At 43.6% G+C, this 16,828-nt stretch overlaps 1 long non-coding RNA gene across 1 annotated transcript; it reads left to right on the top strand.

Annotated features, from left to right (window-relative positions):
- The first annotated feature begins 387 nt into the window (after positions 1-387).
- LOC102547255 (uncharacterized) lies at positions 388-14,407 on the top strand. The gene is made up of 3 exons (XR_015641863.1): positions 388-556; positions 6,059-6,222; positions 14,039-14,407. It is a non-coding gene; the product is annotated as an uncharacterized LOC102547255 (long non-coding RNA).
- The last annotated feature ends 2,421 nt before the right edge of the window (positions 14,408-16,828 follow it).

Genomic DNA, 16,828 nt, shown 5'->3' with positions numbered 1-16,828 from the left:
AGAAGAAGAAATTCTTTGAGAATTTTCCTGAACTAGGTAGTAATTAATTAAAATTGAGGTAAAATATTGTAGGTGAATAGCACTGTCAAATCCACATCGAGATAACTAATATATATCTTTTTCCAGAGGAAATGTCTTTCTGAGGAAAGTCTGTGAAGAAAGTTGTCAGTAGGTAACACTGATAATCTGGTCTGGGAATTCCAAACGCCTGCATTCAGATCTGAATTCTGCCGCTCCTCAACCATGTGACACGATACAGCAGGTTACCTCATGTTTGTACCACAGTGTCTCATTTATAAAATGAAGACACATCTGGACTCTCATTATGATGTAACAGAACATTCTTCCAAGAGTACCCAGTGTATGGTGGTCAGCACACTCAAGTCTCCCTCAGCCATCAGATCTCATTATTTCTCTGCTTCGTCACTCCTTCCTAAAATACAACTTTGGCTTCCTAGGTAGTCAGTACTTTCCTGGTTATAAACAGAGGATGAAAACACACCAGGTTTCCAGTGTATCCATCATCAGCAGATGACAGGCAGGCTTGCTGTACAGGGTAAGCTTGGGAACTGGCTTGGTGCCACTTAAGACATCATGTGTCACAGGCTGCCTGCTTTCAAAACACTTGCCCTTTGTCTGGTGTCACGTTTTACATTTGATCACAGTAGATTACTCCTTGTACTTAATCGTATGTAGCCCACGTTCGGACAGGCCCCTAGGATCTATTGCTGTGATCAGACTCACCGATAGGTCTGAAAGGTGGTGATGCAGACTGAGCCTGTCAAGTCTCTATGCGAGAAGAATTTCTATGTGCCTCTTAACCAGCCCCGTTTCTGAGGCTTTGACAAGGAGGATCTACTTTAGAGCAGTGCCAGAAAAAAAGAAAAACAAAAACAAAAACAAGTTACTTTAAGTGTCTCACTATGTGGTCAGGCTACTTACGATACCAAAACTTGGCAATTTTGGTCATTACCTTAAAGGCATCATGTCAGCACTATCGAACTGGTCAGGTGATTTATCATAGGAAACCCAGTAACATGCCACAGTTCTTATTCTCGGGTCTCAATTTTAGTTACTTAGTGCTTTACAATCTATTTAAAGGCTCCCATTGTAATCCGGTACTACAAGATATGGCCTCTGGCCCCAAGTGTAGCCTTCTGAAATGACCTTTTGGTCCTTTTGTGGCTTTTTTTTTCCCCCTTTGGCCTTAAAGAGTCATGTTAAATACACATCCCCATTGTTGTTCCCGTTAAAACCGGTTTTGTAGTTCTTTTTTTTTAAATGTATTTATTTATTATATATGAGTATACTGTAGCTGTCTCAGACACACCAGAAGAGGGCATCAGATCTCATTACAGGTGGTTGTGAGCCACCATGTGGTTGCTGGGAATTGAACTCAGGACCTCTGGAAGAGCAGTCAGTGCTCTTAACCACTGAGCCATCTCTCCAGCCCTGGTTTTGTAGTTCTGATCCACACTCATTATCGCTGTGAACAGCAATAGGTCCAAAGATCCTCTTAGAAATCAGGACAGGTACCCATGCTCTCTTCGATAGAGTGGATTTGTTCTGCGAACTCTGCAGTAGACCAAGGCCAGGCTGTTAAGTTCTGCAGCCCTCTACAAGAGCACAGTGGTGGCTTGGGTCTCTTGTAAATCTCGTGTTCCTTTCCCGAGTTTGTAACGTTTATTCCAGACCTCATGCCGTTGACATGGCAACCACTGGGCTTGCAGAGTCACTGTAGGGAGCCTCGGATATCATGACATTTCTGAAATCCCAGAGCTCTAATAATTAAGCTCTTTCTATATGTGTAATTGCTCCCGTGTGGCTTGGCAACTTGCTGTGTGGCCTTGAGCAAGTAATTTACCCTCTCTTGTGTCTCTGTGTGAGATGTCCTGCATTAGGGAAATAAGACGTTTACTGACCTCCCTCCTGGAATTTGGGTTAGATTAATTTTTTGCTGTATTTAAAGGCCAGTTAATTCTGATCCATGCTTCAAAGCATGTTAGAACGTTCTGTTCCAATGTTACCTAGAGTGCCCCAAAGAGCCAGAAAGCACACAGAGAAGAGAGAAACCATTATGAGTACAGAAAGATGACACAATGGTACCTAAAGTGTCAGCTATGTAAACAGGGGGACAGCAGGATCCTTAACACTCAGGTTTTAAAAGAAAAAAAAATGTGAAAGACAGTGTATGCCTATAATCTCGGCACTAACAATGCTGAGGCAGGTGGATTCCTAAAGCTTACTGGCTAGTTTGTTTGGCTGGATAGATGGGTCTCCATGAGATAGGAGGATGAGTCAAAAAACCACGGAGCTGAACCCCAGACCCATGGGACCAAGCTTCTGTTGGAGAAATGACCTTGAACAAGTGACTTTACCTACTTGTCCCTAGGAAAACACTCTCTAATTTTGACTCTAGACCTATCCGTGAGATGATTTTTTTCTTTGCATTTTCTTTCCTTCATTTCTCTTATTATTGTGCCTTTCACACAAAAGTAAAGTTTAAGAAAGGGATAAAAACCCTGTAACACCAGTGCTTGTGAGGCTGAGGCAGGAAGACTGTGTGTTCCAGGCTAGCCCAGGCTCTATAGCTGGATCCTGTTTGGCTGTTCCAGGCTAGCCCAGGCTCTATAGCTGGATCCTCTTTGGCTATTCATTTGTTTGGGTTGTGTTGGGTGAGTGGGTATGTGTGTATGTGTGTGCCTGTGAACACACATGCATATGTGTGTGCTTGCCCGTGTGTGCACATGAGGAAGGCAAAGGAGGCTGTCACATGACTTCCTCTACCACTCTCTGCTGTGTTGGTTTCATCTAGCATCTCTCACTGAACCTGAAGCCAGAGAAGGGCATAACGTAAAATGGCGCTGGAGTTACAGGTGGTTGTGAGCCATCCTATACACGTGTTGGAAACTGATGTCGGGTCCTTTTCAATAGCAGAAAATGCTTTAACCTGAGTCATCTATCTAGCACCCCAGTTTAAAGATGATTTTTAACCATAAAGGCCACAAATAGCTATTTCAGTCAAACAGGAGTCTCGTGTTTCTGTCCCTCCATGCTTGAGGTCGCAGGCCCATGTGCCCATGCTGAGCTGTTTTATAGTCTCTTGGGATTTGAACTCAGGTCCCCATGTCTGTGTACAGAGCACTTCTGCTCACAGAGCCTATTCCCCAGTTCCAAGACATTGTTTCAAAAAAAATCAATAAAGAAGATAATGATTTCTGATTACTTAGCAACTAATTAGTAAGGGTTTTTAATGTATTACATCCTCTATATCCTTGATTAACATCCGTGTCTTAAAATAATAAATACAACACCTAGAAGACAAACATGATGTTTAGAATCCTGATCCTACAGTACCACCCAGGAGGCGATAGATGTAAAACCTTGTGTTTGTATTGCACTCAGTATACAGTGTAGCCTCTGGTCCTCCAAGGATGCTTTGAGGATTGATGGCCCAATCCTAACAACACTTTATATAGATGAAAGAATGGGGTTGGAGTGATTAACAGACTCTTTCAAGATCACAGAGGTAGTAAGTGACAGGCCTGTGACTAGAAGCCAGATGTCAGATGACCGCTAGGCCTGCTGCTCTGTAAATCCAATGATGACACATCTGGCTGACGAACGCAGTGACAGTGCCACTGAGTAGCAGAAAGAATGAACTGAAGCCTGGCGACCTATCTGGGTGAAAGTCCAGCTTTGCACTCTTACAAGATGTCCAAAGTTATGCCAATGGTCAGGGTTACTGTTAGTGCATCTATACTCTGGAAATATGATACACATCTCTCAGGTTGATGGGAAAAAAGCTGCATGAGATAATATGTGTACAAACTGTACTGGACCTGACACACACAAGGAATTCAGCAACATGTGCACCCCCTTGCTTCCCCTTCCTTCTCTTTTATATTCCTTTTAGAGAAAGAGAAGAACATTTCCCCATGGGGGTTTGACTACAGGGCTAGTTAAATTCCCACTTGTTCTCAAATGAACTTCTTTGCTAAGGATTCGCATCTGAGAGGCTTAACAACAGTCTATCCCCAGCTGTTCACAAAAACAGAGAAAAAGCAACACAAATAATGCTAACACAGATAGTCCCCAAATTACATTTGTTCTTAAAGTGGTGTGTGTGTGTGTGTGTGTGTGTGTGTGTGTGTGTGTGTGTGTGTGTGTGTTGGAAATAATTTTTAACAAAAGAGGGAAAAGAATAAAGTGTGATGTATAATACATTGGAAATACCTGAGGAAGAAGGAGAGGGAGAGAGGAGGGAGGGAGGGAGGGAGATCGCTGAATGCTGGCCTTCCTCCCTCGATGTCCTTTTTCTTCTGCTTTCCACAACGGAAGACTCCATACTACACACCCATAAGATCAACCCAGACCAAAGTTCTCCCGTTGACCACCACGCTTTCCAAGGCTGACTGGGCCTCAGTGCTCCAAAAGAAAAAAAAAATCCCAACAAATAGAAAATTATCTCACAGACAGCAACAATTTTTTTTGCATCTACACAAAAATTGGATTATATAACCAGTAAAATCATAGCTCAACAATCTGTGTAGTAAGAAACAGCTGAGTTTTGTATCATAATGTTTTTCTAGTTTACGAAGTGTTCTTCCTTCACAGGACGTTCTGTGAGGTTCCTCATAAGATGATGTGGCTGCTGTGTGACAGGGAGGTATGCAAAGTGCGAAGCCACCCTTGTCTAGATAGGAAGCCATTGTGTGCTGATTTTCAGCAACCTGGGTATTAGAGAATGCATCATTGTTCTCACTGTCTTTGGCTATGAATTCTACTCTCATTTCAACGGAGAGAGGAAAGTCCTCAGAATCCATCATATCCTGTAACATTAAAATTCTGTCTGGGAACCACGGGGAACTGTGCCCTCCTCACTCTGACCCCGTTCTTTATGTCATGAGAACCTGTTGCCCCTTCTTGGCACCGAAGCCTGGAAGACTCAGCTTCCTGTAAAGCAAGGTTTAGGCAGGACTCTCATGGCTGTGCCTTCTTCAGATGTGCCACAGAGATCAGCCTGCCTCTCCCCCTGGAGTGCTAGGATTATAGATTTGCACCACCATGCCGGCCCAGAATTCCTATGTGAGCTCTGATGACTGAACTCAGGCCTTCATGCTTGTGTGGCAAGCACCTTTCTTTCAGATCTATCTCCCGAGTGGCCTGAGTTCTAAGTTCTTACTATCGGTTCCAGAGCCACACCACAGAGAGCCACACCAAGACGGACACTTATTCTCTACTTTTATTAGAAATCCAAGTATAAACTGGAGTCGGAAGTCACAGTGGCCTTTGGAAGTAAAACTTGTCACTTGGACCTTGCGTGTTTCTGGTGAGCCGGCTCCGGCTCTCTGAGTATGTGCACGTCCTGAGTTGAATACAGGAAGCTCTCACAGTGAGATCCCCTTCACTTGGGTGTGAGGAAATACGGCATCGTCGCAGCGACGCGAAGCAGATGATTCTGCAATCATGTGGCCCAGCAAAGTAAAAACCCCAGATCCCCCACGAGCAGAGTACAATGTATGATTTCCTGGAAACTTCATTACGTGTAGATTAACCTCTGCAAAATGTCTCCATCTCATGGAATTACTGGGAAGAGGCAGAAACAACAGGAAACCAAAGCCGTGGATTTCCGAATGAAATTTCCCGGGGCTTACTTCCGTCTCTCTTTAGATCTACCCACGTGAACATTTATATTGGAGGATTGAGGTTTCACTATCTGCCCCTGCTTTCTTCATCAGAGGGTTATACATTAGGTAAAATTTACATTCTTTGACAATATAAGAGATACCAAGGAGGGTGAGACGCTGTCCCTCCTAGTGTCTCTTCTTTGCGAATAAATTCTAGAGTGGAAATAGAACTGTGAAACTGACACAGTCCCCAGTCCAAGATGCTCACCATGTATCTGGGAGATAAATCATATTATTATAATTTATACAATATAAAGTGCTATCCATTATTATTGTAAATGACAAACCCTTTATAGTAGGATGGCACTGTGAGCTCGAGAACTTCGGGAAAGACTTTTCGTGATGTCTTTCTGTCCTGGGTCTTGAAGGACTGACAGGATGTCACCAGAAAACAGCAGCGCTTTAAGCACAGAGAACAGCTTGACCAAAGACATGGAGACCGGAGAAGGTTTCTGGACCTGTGGGATAGCAGCTCTCCAGTGTGGCTTCAAGATCCAGACTCACAGAAGATGGCTGAGAGGTGGCAAAGGAGGTGAGTTTTGCTTCCTTTATATACATGTAAGACCTCTTACATAAAGTACGAGTCCAGTGCTGGACGTCTAACCTTTATTGCCTTTGCATTTGTGTGCACACATGGGGGTGAGGGTGGGGGGCATGACACTCAGGTACAAATACACCATGAGCCTATCCGGAAGCCATAGGACCTCTCTGAGCTATTTCTCCTTAGAAGCCATCTACTTTTGCTTTTGAGACAGAGTCTCTCTGTTTGAGAACAGAGTTACCCATGTTCTGTGAGCCTGGAGCTTGAAGCCACACTGGAGAGCTGCTATCCCGTAGGTCCAGGAACCTTCTCGTGCCTTCGTGTCTTTGGTCAAGCTGTTCCCTGTGCCTAAAAGTGCTGCTGTTTTCTGGTGACATCCTGATAGTCCTTCATGACCCAGGACAGAAAGAGTGACAAGTAGGTGAGGCTGGCCGGCAAGTTCCATGGATCCTTTACTTCCAACCTTGTCAGTGGTGCTGATACCACGAGCAAATACCACGATGCCTGCCATTTTTATGTGGGATCTGGGTATCCAACTTGAGTCTTCACACTTGCAGAGAAAGCATTTACAGATTGAGCAATCTCCCAGCCCAGCTTCTTACCTTTACAAGGTCCTAGACCCATTTATCTACCTGGCCCTTACTCTCGTCTGCTATATCATAACCAAATGATCATTTTTAGTCTGCATAAAGTTACGGTGTTAGACGGAATTGTTTCTCCAATTCTTCCTCATAGAATTCAATTCACAGTGAAGCCTGCTGGATTCCCTGTAATACCCTGCGTGCACAATTACATTTCCTTCAGAATGTTTCCAGTAGTTATGTCTTGCCTTAAAGGAATGAGTCTTCTTTATGATCCGATCAAACCCATAATGTTTTCTTTTTTTTTTCACATCTTAAATCTCTTGTCATTTAGAAATTCGGTAATCTAGAATCCTTCTCCCATTTCATCTATAAACCTTCTGCACATGTATAATCATGTCAACTACCCCTGACCAAAGAGTTGTAACTTCTCGAGCTCACAGACAACAGCTGTCTCATGTTCTCTCTCTCTCTCTCTCTCTCTCTCTCTCTCTCTCTCTCTCTCTCTCTCATTCTCTCTGTCTCTGTTTCTGTCTCTGTCTCTCATTCTCTCTGTCTCTGTCTCTGTTTCTGTCTCTCTCTTTGTCTCTCTCTGTCTCTCCGTGTGTGTGTGTGTGCGTGTGTGTGTGTGTGTGTGTGTGTGTGTGTGTGTGTGTGTGTTTATGTATCTGTAGGGTGCATGCAGGCAGACAGGAAGACAACAGTCCTGTTCGCCTGTGTTCTTTGTCAGGTACCACCCATCCACTTAGTTCTCAGAGACAGGTCTCTCTCTGTTCTGTTTGCCATGTAGCTTAGGCTGGCTGATCAGAGGGCTCCAGGGAAGCCCCACCACCATCACCTCTGCCTGGCATTTCAAGAGGCTTTGCTTTTCCACATGGTGCCTTGATGTTCCCCAAACTAGCAGTTACCCACTTTACCCATCGAGTAATCTCCCCGGGCCTCTAAGGTCATTCTAAATTTCCCCAATTTTATGTTCTGTAAGAAACCCAGTTGTATTAATTTCTATGAAAAACAAAAACAAAAAGAAAAGGACATATGGGGAAATCCTTCAGAGCATGAAGGCTGGGAGGGAAATGGCTAGCAAAAGAAATATGTGAGCTGCCGAAGGGTCATCTCCAGCCTGCACTCACACAAGCTTCCACCTTATCGGTATCTGTTATTCTCACAACAGAGGCACAATCAATTGGACAAGAGACCTAGTCAATACCATTGAACTTTGTAACGCACCCTGTCATAATAACGTGCTGAGGAACGTCTACCCACAGGCTTACATAACACAGTTCTTATCCTGTGAGATGTGTCAGCAGCCATGTTTTTCTCAGTAGACTGGACCCCTGTGATGTCAGTGGTGGAAGAATCTTGTTAATCACCGCTGCTGAGTGCCACGTGCTATCTGTGATGCTATGTAGGAAGGAGGGTGATAAAAAAGGATGCATTGTGACTTGACTGTCAGAAATGCATAGGGGATGATGTACTTGTATTAGATGGCTTTGCAAGTTGGATTGACATTAAACACTCCACTCGTGAAGCGGAGGGGGTGGGGAACAACAATGCGACCAATCTGGGAAGGGACTGTCTAGGCCTCTGACAGTTCCCAGTTATTTTAGACCTGGCGACAGAGAGCTTAAAGCTAAAGGGAGGTGGCTGATGTCTCCACTCTCAACTGCAAACACAAGAAGCTAGGATACCCAGACAAAAATATGCCCAGCCATCCCACCCCGCCTAGAAATGCCATTCCCGTGACAGTCCTTTCTCCATAAAGCGCATACAGCTTATAAGGACGCCAGCACATCGCTCACTTGCCCAGTACTTTCTCAGCTGTCAGACCCTTCTTCACAACAGTCTAATCTGTCAGAAGTGTAAGGAGCGAGAGGAGGTCCTTCTGTCTGTACTTTCTTTCTGGATGTTTATATGTTCAGTAAACGTTCCACAGTAACAATGGCCACATTTGTTTATGAAAAGGTCCATATGGTTTATTTTACAAAGCTTGTGAGCAAGCTTTATCACAATAGTGTTGCCTTGGAGGAGGGAAGATGAAAAAATAGTCAAGGTGCCTTCTGTTGGTATGTGAATGTGGGCTAAAATGGTGGCCTGCATTTAATGGAACATCTCTAAATTTTTACAAAAGGGGAAGGAGAAAGGACAGAGGAAGAGAAAGAAGGAAGGAAGTAAGGAAGTCTACGTGGATAGAGAATTGCTTTATAACAATAAAACTAACCTATCAAGGCTGAGTGATCTCTGTCCTCATGAGATGCTGTGAACAATGGTCCTTCACAAATCTCCCAATCCCACCCACTACTGGAATCATTGAATCTGCCACATTGCATGGCTGAGCTGAGGAGACTTCCAGGTGCAAACATTAAAGATCCTAAGGTGAGGCGAGCAGATTCCTGAGTTGAGGATCTTTCTCTGAGGGTCTTATCCCTAGTGGTCTTTCTCAAAGAATTAAGCAGGCAGGAGAAGCAGACAGAAATATGTAAATGGGATAGTTGAAGTGTAGGATCGATCAAAGTAGAAACGTGGAGACGACTTATTTGAGCAGAGAGGATGGATGGGCATAAACCAAAGGATGAATTCGATCTTCACAAGAAATATCATCTCCCCCCCAGATATAGGAGGAATGATTACCTCTAGAATGGCAATGTGTAAGCCACTGTGTGTGTAAGCCACTGTGTGTAAGTCACTATGTGTGTAAGCCACTGTCTACAAGCCATTGTGTGTGTAAACCACTGTGTGTGTAAACCACTGTGTATATAAGCCACTGTGTGTAAGCCACTGTGTGTGTAAGCTACTGTGTAAGTCACTGTGTGTAAGCCACTGTCTACAAGCCATTAATGGTGTGTGTAAGCCACTGTGTGTGTAAGCCACTGTGTGTGTAAGCCACTGTGTGTGTAAGCCACTGTGTGTAAGTCACTGTGTGTGTAAGCTACTGTGTGTAAACCACTGTATGTGTAAGCCACTGTGTGTAAGCCACTGTGTGTGTAAGCAACTGTGTAAAACCACTGTGTGTGTAAGCCACTGTGTGTGTAAGCCACTGTCTACAAGCCACTGTGTGTATAAGCCACTGTGTGTGTAAGCTACTGTGTGTAAGTCACTGTGTGTGTAAGCCACTAAATTCATGTTCATTTTTTTAAAATTAGAATGGAAAAGTGTCATAAAAAATTTCTGCTTTGCTTTCCAAGGGTTTCTGGTGCCCTTTCAAAAATGTTCCTTGCTTCTTTTATATAATTATGTCCATGCACTTTAAGAAATCGGATGAGATTCATTCTAGTGTTCAACATCACAAAAAGGCTTGCTTGCCTTCTGTTTGCTTCTCAGAAACCTGAGGAAGTTCTGACTCCGCATTGATGCTATTTCTCACATGCTGTTTTTCTATGTGTGTAGTGTAGATGTGTGCTCATGTTTATGAGAGTTTGTTGGTTGTGCACAAACACTCTGTAGAGGACAGAGGTTGACTTTGGGTGAGGGTTTTTTTGTTTGTTTGTTTTGTTTTTTTTTGTTTTTTTGTTTTTTTTTGTTTTTGTTTTTTTTGAGACAGGGAATTTCACTGAACCTGAAATCACCTTTTTTCCTCCCTAGATTATCAGATAAGCACAGTGAGCCAGCCTCAGGGATCTACCTGTCTCTGTCTCCAATAGAATACTGGCACATCTGGCTTCAATTACTTATGTGTGCTTACCCACTGACCCAGCTCCCAAGCCCCATTCTCAAGTAATGTTTGGGAATTGCCATCTACCATTGATGACTTTGTCTTTCGCCTTATATTTTAGCACTCTGAAGAAACATTTAGCACGGTGTGAGGCAGACATTTACATACAATCTGTGATACCATGTGAAGTACCACCTCACGGGCAGGAAAGGCTACACAAATAAGCTAGACACACATGCACATGTGCACAATCATGAGCAAAAGGACCACGTGGCCCCAAGTCAGGCACTGTGGAAAAATGAAAGGACTTGGAAGGATAAGTTGTATTGGGAAAGTGTTGCAGAGAAGACAGGTCTTTGTGTGGCTCTTGCTTTGCTTAGATTTCCTAAGGTCAGTAAAACATGAATCAGTGGCTGTGGTCATGTAAATATGAGATGTGTCTAGAACTAATGAGTGTGGTGGTTTGAATACGGTTGGCCCAGAGAGTGGCACTATTAGGTGTCTCCTTGTTGGAGTGGGTGTGGCCTTGTTGGAGGAAGTGCATTGCTGTGTGGGTGGGCTTTGAGACCCTCCTCCTAGCTACCTGGAACTCAGTCTGTCCCTGGCTTCCTTTAGATGAAGATGTAGAACTCTCAGCACCTCTTGTGCCATGCTTGCCTGGACACTGCAATGCTTCCTGCCATGATGATAATGAACCTATAAGAACCTATAGAACCTATAAGCCAACCCCAGTTAAACATTGTTCTTTATAAGAGTTGCCTTGGCCATGGTGTCACTCCACAGCAGTGGAAATTCTAAGTCAGAAGTTGGCACTAGGGACTGGGGTATTGCTGTGATAGGCCTGACCATGCTTTTGTTTGGAGTAATGTAGATCTTGAGACTTGGGATTTGTAAAGCAGGAGGATGCTTTAAGAGGGGCTTGATAGGCCAATTTAGTAGGAATATGGAAGATGGTGGTACTGCAGCCACTGTCTATAAGCCATTGTGTGTGTAAACCACTGTGTGTATAAACCACTGTGTGTAAGTCATTGTGTGTGTAAGCCACTGTGTGTGTAAGCCACTAAATTCATGTTCATTTTTTTTTAATTGTACTTATACTTAAATTGTATAAGTCTGCTGACTTGAGAGGTTTCACAGAAGAATGCTGTTATCTGGCCTAGAGACTGTTTTTGTGATATTTTGGTGAAGAATATGGCTGGGTTTTTTTTTTTTTTTTTTTTTTTTTTTTTTTTTTTTTTTTTTTTGCCTTTGTCCAAAGAGTCTGCCTAAGGCTAAAGTAAAGAGATTTAGATTAATTGTAGTAGCAAAGAAAATCTCAAGAGACTGATATAAATTCTGTTGTGTGGCTACTAAAGTTCACTCATAAAGAGTGTTTTGAGATAAGGAGCAAACTATGGAGGAAAAAATACAAAAGGTGTGGTTCCGAGAATAAAAGGACACCAGGAAGTAGAGTAGAGCTGAATCCTATATTCAAGGAGACAAACAGATTAAGGGAGTAGTGACCTCAAGGCAAGATCCCACCCCGCTAAGCTTATTGTTCATGCTTTTACAGTTGAACAAGGGACTTGGTTATTGTTTTCATTTGGACTTTTAGCCTGAAATAAACTATAGTCCAGAAATGGAGAGTACAACTGTGATCTGGATCTTAAGGCTGGGAGACAGAGGCTTTTGATCTTGAGGAATAGTGGTCATGAAAACCTTAGGCCCAGGCACTGTGGTACATACCTTTAATCCCAGAACTCAGGACACAAAGGCATGCAAATCCCTGAGTTCAAGGTCTCTGAGCAAATTCCAGGACAGCCATGCTTAGGCAGTGAAAGAGTTGGAAAATAGAAAGCTAGCGATAATGTAATAGAACAAGGGGGCCATGTTCCAACTCCAGTGAAGCAGCAGAACTCAGCAGCTTCACTATGTGGCTCCTGCTTCTGAGCCAAGAATAGAAGGGACTGCTGGGACAATTGATGCTGGTTAGCTAGAGCTAAGAAATTAGCAGTGATTAAAAGAAGACCAGCATCATTGATGTGAAAGTGTTTTCTGAGAACACAAAGAAGCTATGTTCCAAAGATAGCCAAGATTGTACCTCATGCTGTAGATATACTTGGTAATGTGTAAGAATCACTCAGGTGGTACTGGTTTTGAAGGCATGAAGGGGTTGTAAAGAGCAACTGAGGCTTGTCACTGTGAGAGGCCAGGCAAGGCCATTAGTGAAGGTGCAGCCTCAGTTGCAGTTCATGGCCCAGGACTGAAGGGATCATGCTGAAGCTTGGCACCATGAAGGGAGCCTATGAAAGGTGAAGCCTAGTTGCTGTTAGAAACCCCAGTGTGTTAGAGTTGCCAGTATCCTGGGATGACCAACATGAACAGCAGCAGCAGTGGAGTGGAGTCAACGAGACCCTGGAGCGTTACAGAGAGCAGAGCTATAGATGTGATCTAAGCCCTTTGGAGGAGCCCAGAAGATCATGTGTGGATCCCAGACATTGAAGAAGCAATTACAATGAAGTTGCCTTGGATACCCCAAGATATTCAAGGGCCAGAGATGTGGGATACCTGCAGAGGAAAGCTGCTAACAGGGAGTGGAAACAGCCAAAGAGAATTATGCTACAGTCAATAAAGAAGAAAAGAGTTGGACATCAGACATGGAGATGCAAAGTGTGGAATTTGCCCAGCTGGCTGTTTTGTTTTGCTTTGCTTTTTGTCTTTTATACTAGTTGCCTTGGTCATGGAGTCTCTTCACAATGATGGGAACCCTAAGTCAGTGGGAAACCAAGAGATGGTTGTGTGTGTGTGTGTGTTGAGAGTGTGGAAAGCAAAATAGCAGTACATGTGAAATACTGGGTCATTATGCTTTGTGTTGACCTGAGCCCCAAGCTGATGCTGGGTTTGTTTGAAATGTGAGCGTGGATCACCTCACAGGGCCAACATGCATGCAGAAACTGTACTATCTCAGTCAGGCACTAGTAAATGCCCATCACCTGTGCTCAGAGAAGCCCAATTTACCTCCAACTGTTCTCCCATCCCTTCTGTTCCAGAGGGTTGAGCTTGCAGAGAACCTCGTGGGTGTGGCTTGCTGGGCTGGCTTGTTTGGTTTTGTTTTTGACTTTCAGTTTCTGTGCTTCTCCCATTATAAAGGGGATAAAAAGAAAAAAACGAGAAAGAAGATTATGTGGTTCCTTTTAGATTCTTAAGTCTTAGTCCCAAGCAGTTTCTGACAATAAGAAGAATGGGAAGGAGAGGATGAGAAGACATAGAGAGACAAGAGGTTACAGGAGCATGGGAGGGAAGAGAGGAAAGGGGAGGGAGATGATGGGAAGAAAATAGGAAGAGAGGGAGGAGGATGATGGAGAAGGAGGGAGAAAGATGAGGTAGCAGAAGAGGGAGGAGGAGGTGAAGGGGCTCAGAAAGAGGGAGGGGGAGACGATGACAGTCACATTGAGCGCCTAATCCTTGGCCTTTGTTTAGCTCTGACAGCAGGAAAGGAATGTTTTAGGCTAAACCATAAGCAATTGCCATATTGGAAGCAAATACGTTTGTGGTCCAGGCAGACAGGATCTAGCTGGTTTTTCTTCTGACATCTTAGGACTCAGCAACATCTCAGCCACAGCAGATGGGTCTAGCCACAGCTCTGCCACTGAGGTGCCTGCTGTCACTGCATGATGCTAGCCTGCCGGGGCTCTGAATGACACCAGCGCCTGGGAAGACAGCGGCTAAGGCACACAGAAAGAACAAAGCACTTCCGCAGGAGCCTGACTTTCAACCAGGAGTCTGAGATGCTGAGGATTGTCCACATTGCTGCGTGAATAAAACACGTCCCCTCAGAACGCAGGGTATGAAATTCTAGAACATGAAAAATGCTGTGCTTTTCAAATTTTACTTCTTAAAGGCTCAATTTCTGTGGTGGGAGTTGTGAAGCTGCAAACAAATACAATAAACTCAGTTAATGCACGGCCTTGTTATTTTTTTTCCTGTGGGTTTTTAATACGTTTGTATATCCTCCTCTCGCCGGTATTTAAACTCATGAAGATTTATGGCGACACTGCTCTTGAGAAGTCAAATGGATGTGCATCTTTGGCGTTGAAAGGTGAATGTGTCCACTGCTAGCAAAATGATACATATTGGGTGTCTTGTGAAAGATCATTAAAATATAATTAAATGAGGTTTTTTGTTTTGTTTTTTACTCTCAGTACTACCTTCGTTTAAAAATGTTTGCATGTGGTACAGTCTAGAAAGATGGCTGTGTTGGTAAAGACCTTGCTACGGAAGCTTGGGGACCTCAATTTTGTCTACATGAAACCCCAGTACTGGGAAAGTTGAGACAGGAGGATCCCTGAGGCTCAATGTCACCTGGTCTAGCCAAGAAGGAGAATTCCACACACAGCAAGTGTCCCTGTGTCAAGAAAGTAAGGGGGATAGTGATTTAAAAAATCCAAGTCAATCTCTGGCCTCTGCATGTATGCACACATGCACATATACATACATGACAAGTGTGTGCACACACAAACATAAGACACAAATACTATAACCCTTCAAAAGACAGGAAGAGAGACGACAAGCATATTTTTGCCATCTCCCAATATCCAGGGCTTAGAAGCCAAGGGTCATATAAGCTATACACAGTCACGACAACAGTATCTATCAGAATATCTGGGCTGCATCAAAGGTCCAAAGCTAGCATCATTCTCAGAACTTGACGGCTTTATCTGATGTCTTAACATGTAGAATAATAGAATTCAAAATGGTTAGTACAGAAGAATAAAAGGTACTTTGCGTATCTGGGGCCTGAGTCATAAGAAAACCTTCAGAGAGAAAACCCTCATGCACTGTACTTGCCGTGTACTGTAATAAGTTCCTTCCCTTAACATATTATGGTTTCTTTCATCAATGAAGGAATTGCTTTTTAGAGCAATGAAACCCGATGGGATAATTCCATTCGTTCATGTTACCTGTGGGATTTTCCTATAATGAATTGAGTTTCATGAGAAAGAGAGGGCACATTTTTATAGTTGAATGAGGATTAAACCAATTTGAATGTCTTTTCCTGACTGGGCAAGTCATTTAGTGACAACAGAACACTTTGTCTTCGTGGTCAAGTAATGACGGAATGGAGATGAATTTAAACAAACAAATTCAGAGGGAGACCACATTAGGTTTCCATTTATTCTAGGACAATTTAAGCCAGCCAGCCAGGGCCACTCCAGGGAGTGCATGCTTGCTTTTGCTTTCTCTTTCTTGGGAAGCCTTTTAAACCTCACTGCTTGGCTAATTGCTTCATTTTTATGAGACAAGACTGAAGGCAGGAGCATAAGATTCAAGCCAAAAGAAATATGCACAATGGTATAGGTGCAACTGCCGTCAGCTAAGTGCTGTGTACAGACAAGGTTGTCTTTAAAAATGCAGGTATCTTTACAACCATAGATGAGTGTGTCTCTCAAACTCACCAGAGTAGATGGAGATCGATTACTTCAAAATAGTGACGACCTGATCAAGATGCCTCTATGGGGTACTCTGAACTACATGCGCATGTATGGCACCCCTCTCCGTCCCAAGACTGAGGGACATTGAGGCAGAAAGATGGTGAGATGGTGAGAACCAGAGGTTGTTCAGGGTGGCTGTGAGACTGTTTTCTGGACACGGCAGGACATAGGAGCTCACAGAGGCCATAGCTGTATATGTACAAGCTGACTTGCACAAGATTAAGCCTGATAAAAATCTCAACATTAATAGGGCAGGGTCCATGAAATTCCTCACGCCTATCTAGAGCTATTAACTCCTAAAAGCCACTGGGGTAGGGAGAGTCAACTTCCTTCAGGAATGTGGCCCCTGATAAGTTGTCTACACCCCAGCAGATAGTCATACTGTGTGCAAGGAGTAGACACAGTAAGTTGAAAAAGGACCACACGTAGTAGGGAGTGAAAAGGGGGCAGGGGAGGTACATGAAGAGTAGGAGGGGAGGAAGTCGGGATGGATTTGAAAGGGAAAAGTGAATCAAGATAAAGAACAAAGGAAACTAATCAGTGTCTGCCCTAGAAAGGGGTGTGGACATCTCCAGCCAGGCTCCATTACCCTGTGGATGAGGCCTTTGTATGACACCATTCACTGTGTCACTCATTGCTGGGTTTCCTTTATGAGCCAACAGGTATGCAGTTTCAGTTCTACAAGATGAATTTCTAACTTGCTGAGATTTTTACAGCTGGTCCAGATGCACTTGAAATAAATGCATAAACTCTCAGAAGGATTGGTGAGCCTTGGAGACCTGCCCTGTAGTACTATGCCTATGGGCAACAAGGCCTTGGGAGGGGGTGAACACCAAACAAACATCAAACAAACAAAACACCCCCAAAACCAGAACAACAAAAACCAAACCAAACAA

This window comes from Rattus norvegicus, chromosome 17 (assembly GCF_021556685.1).
Source record: "Rattus norvegicus strain SHRSP/BbbUtx chromosome 17, alternate assembly SHRSP_T2T, whole genome shotgun sequence".
NCBI lineage: Eukaryota > Metazoa > Chordata > Mammalia > Rodentia > Muridae > Rattus > Rattus norvegicus.
The sequence above is the reverse complement of the archived record's forward strand: the minus strand, read 5'-3'. Positions and strand labels throughout refer to the sequence as shown.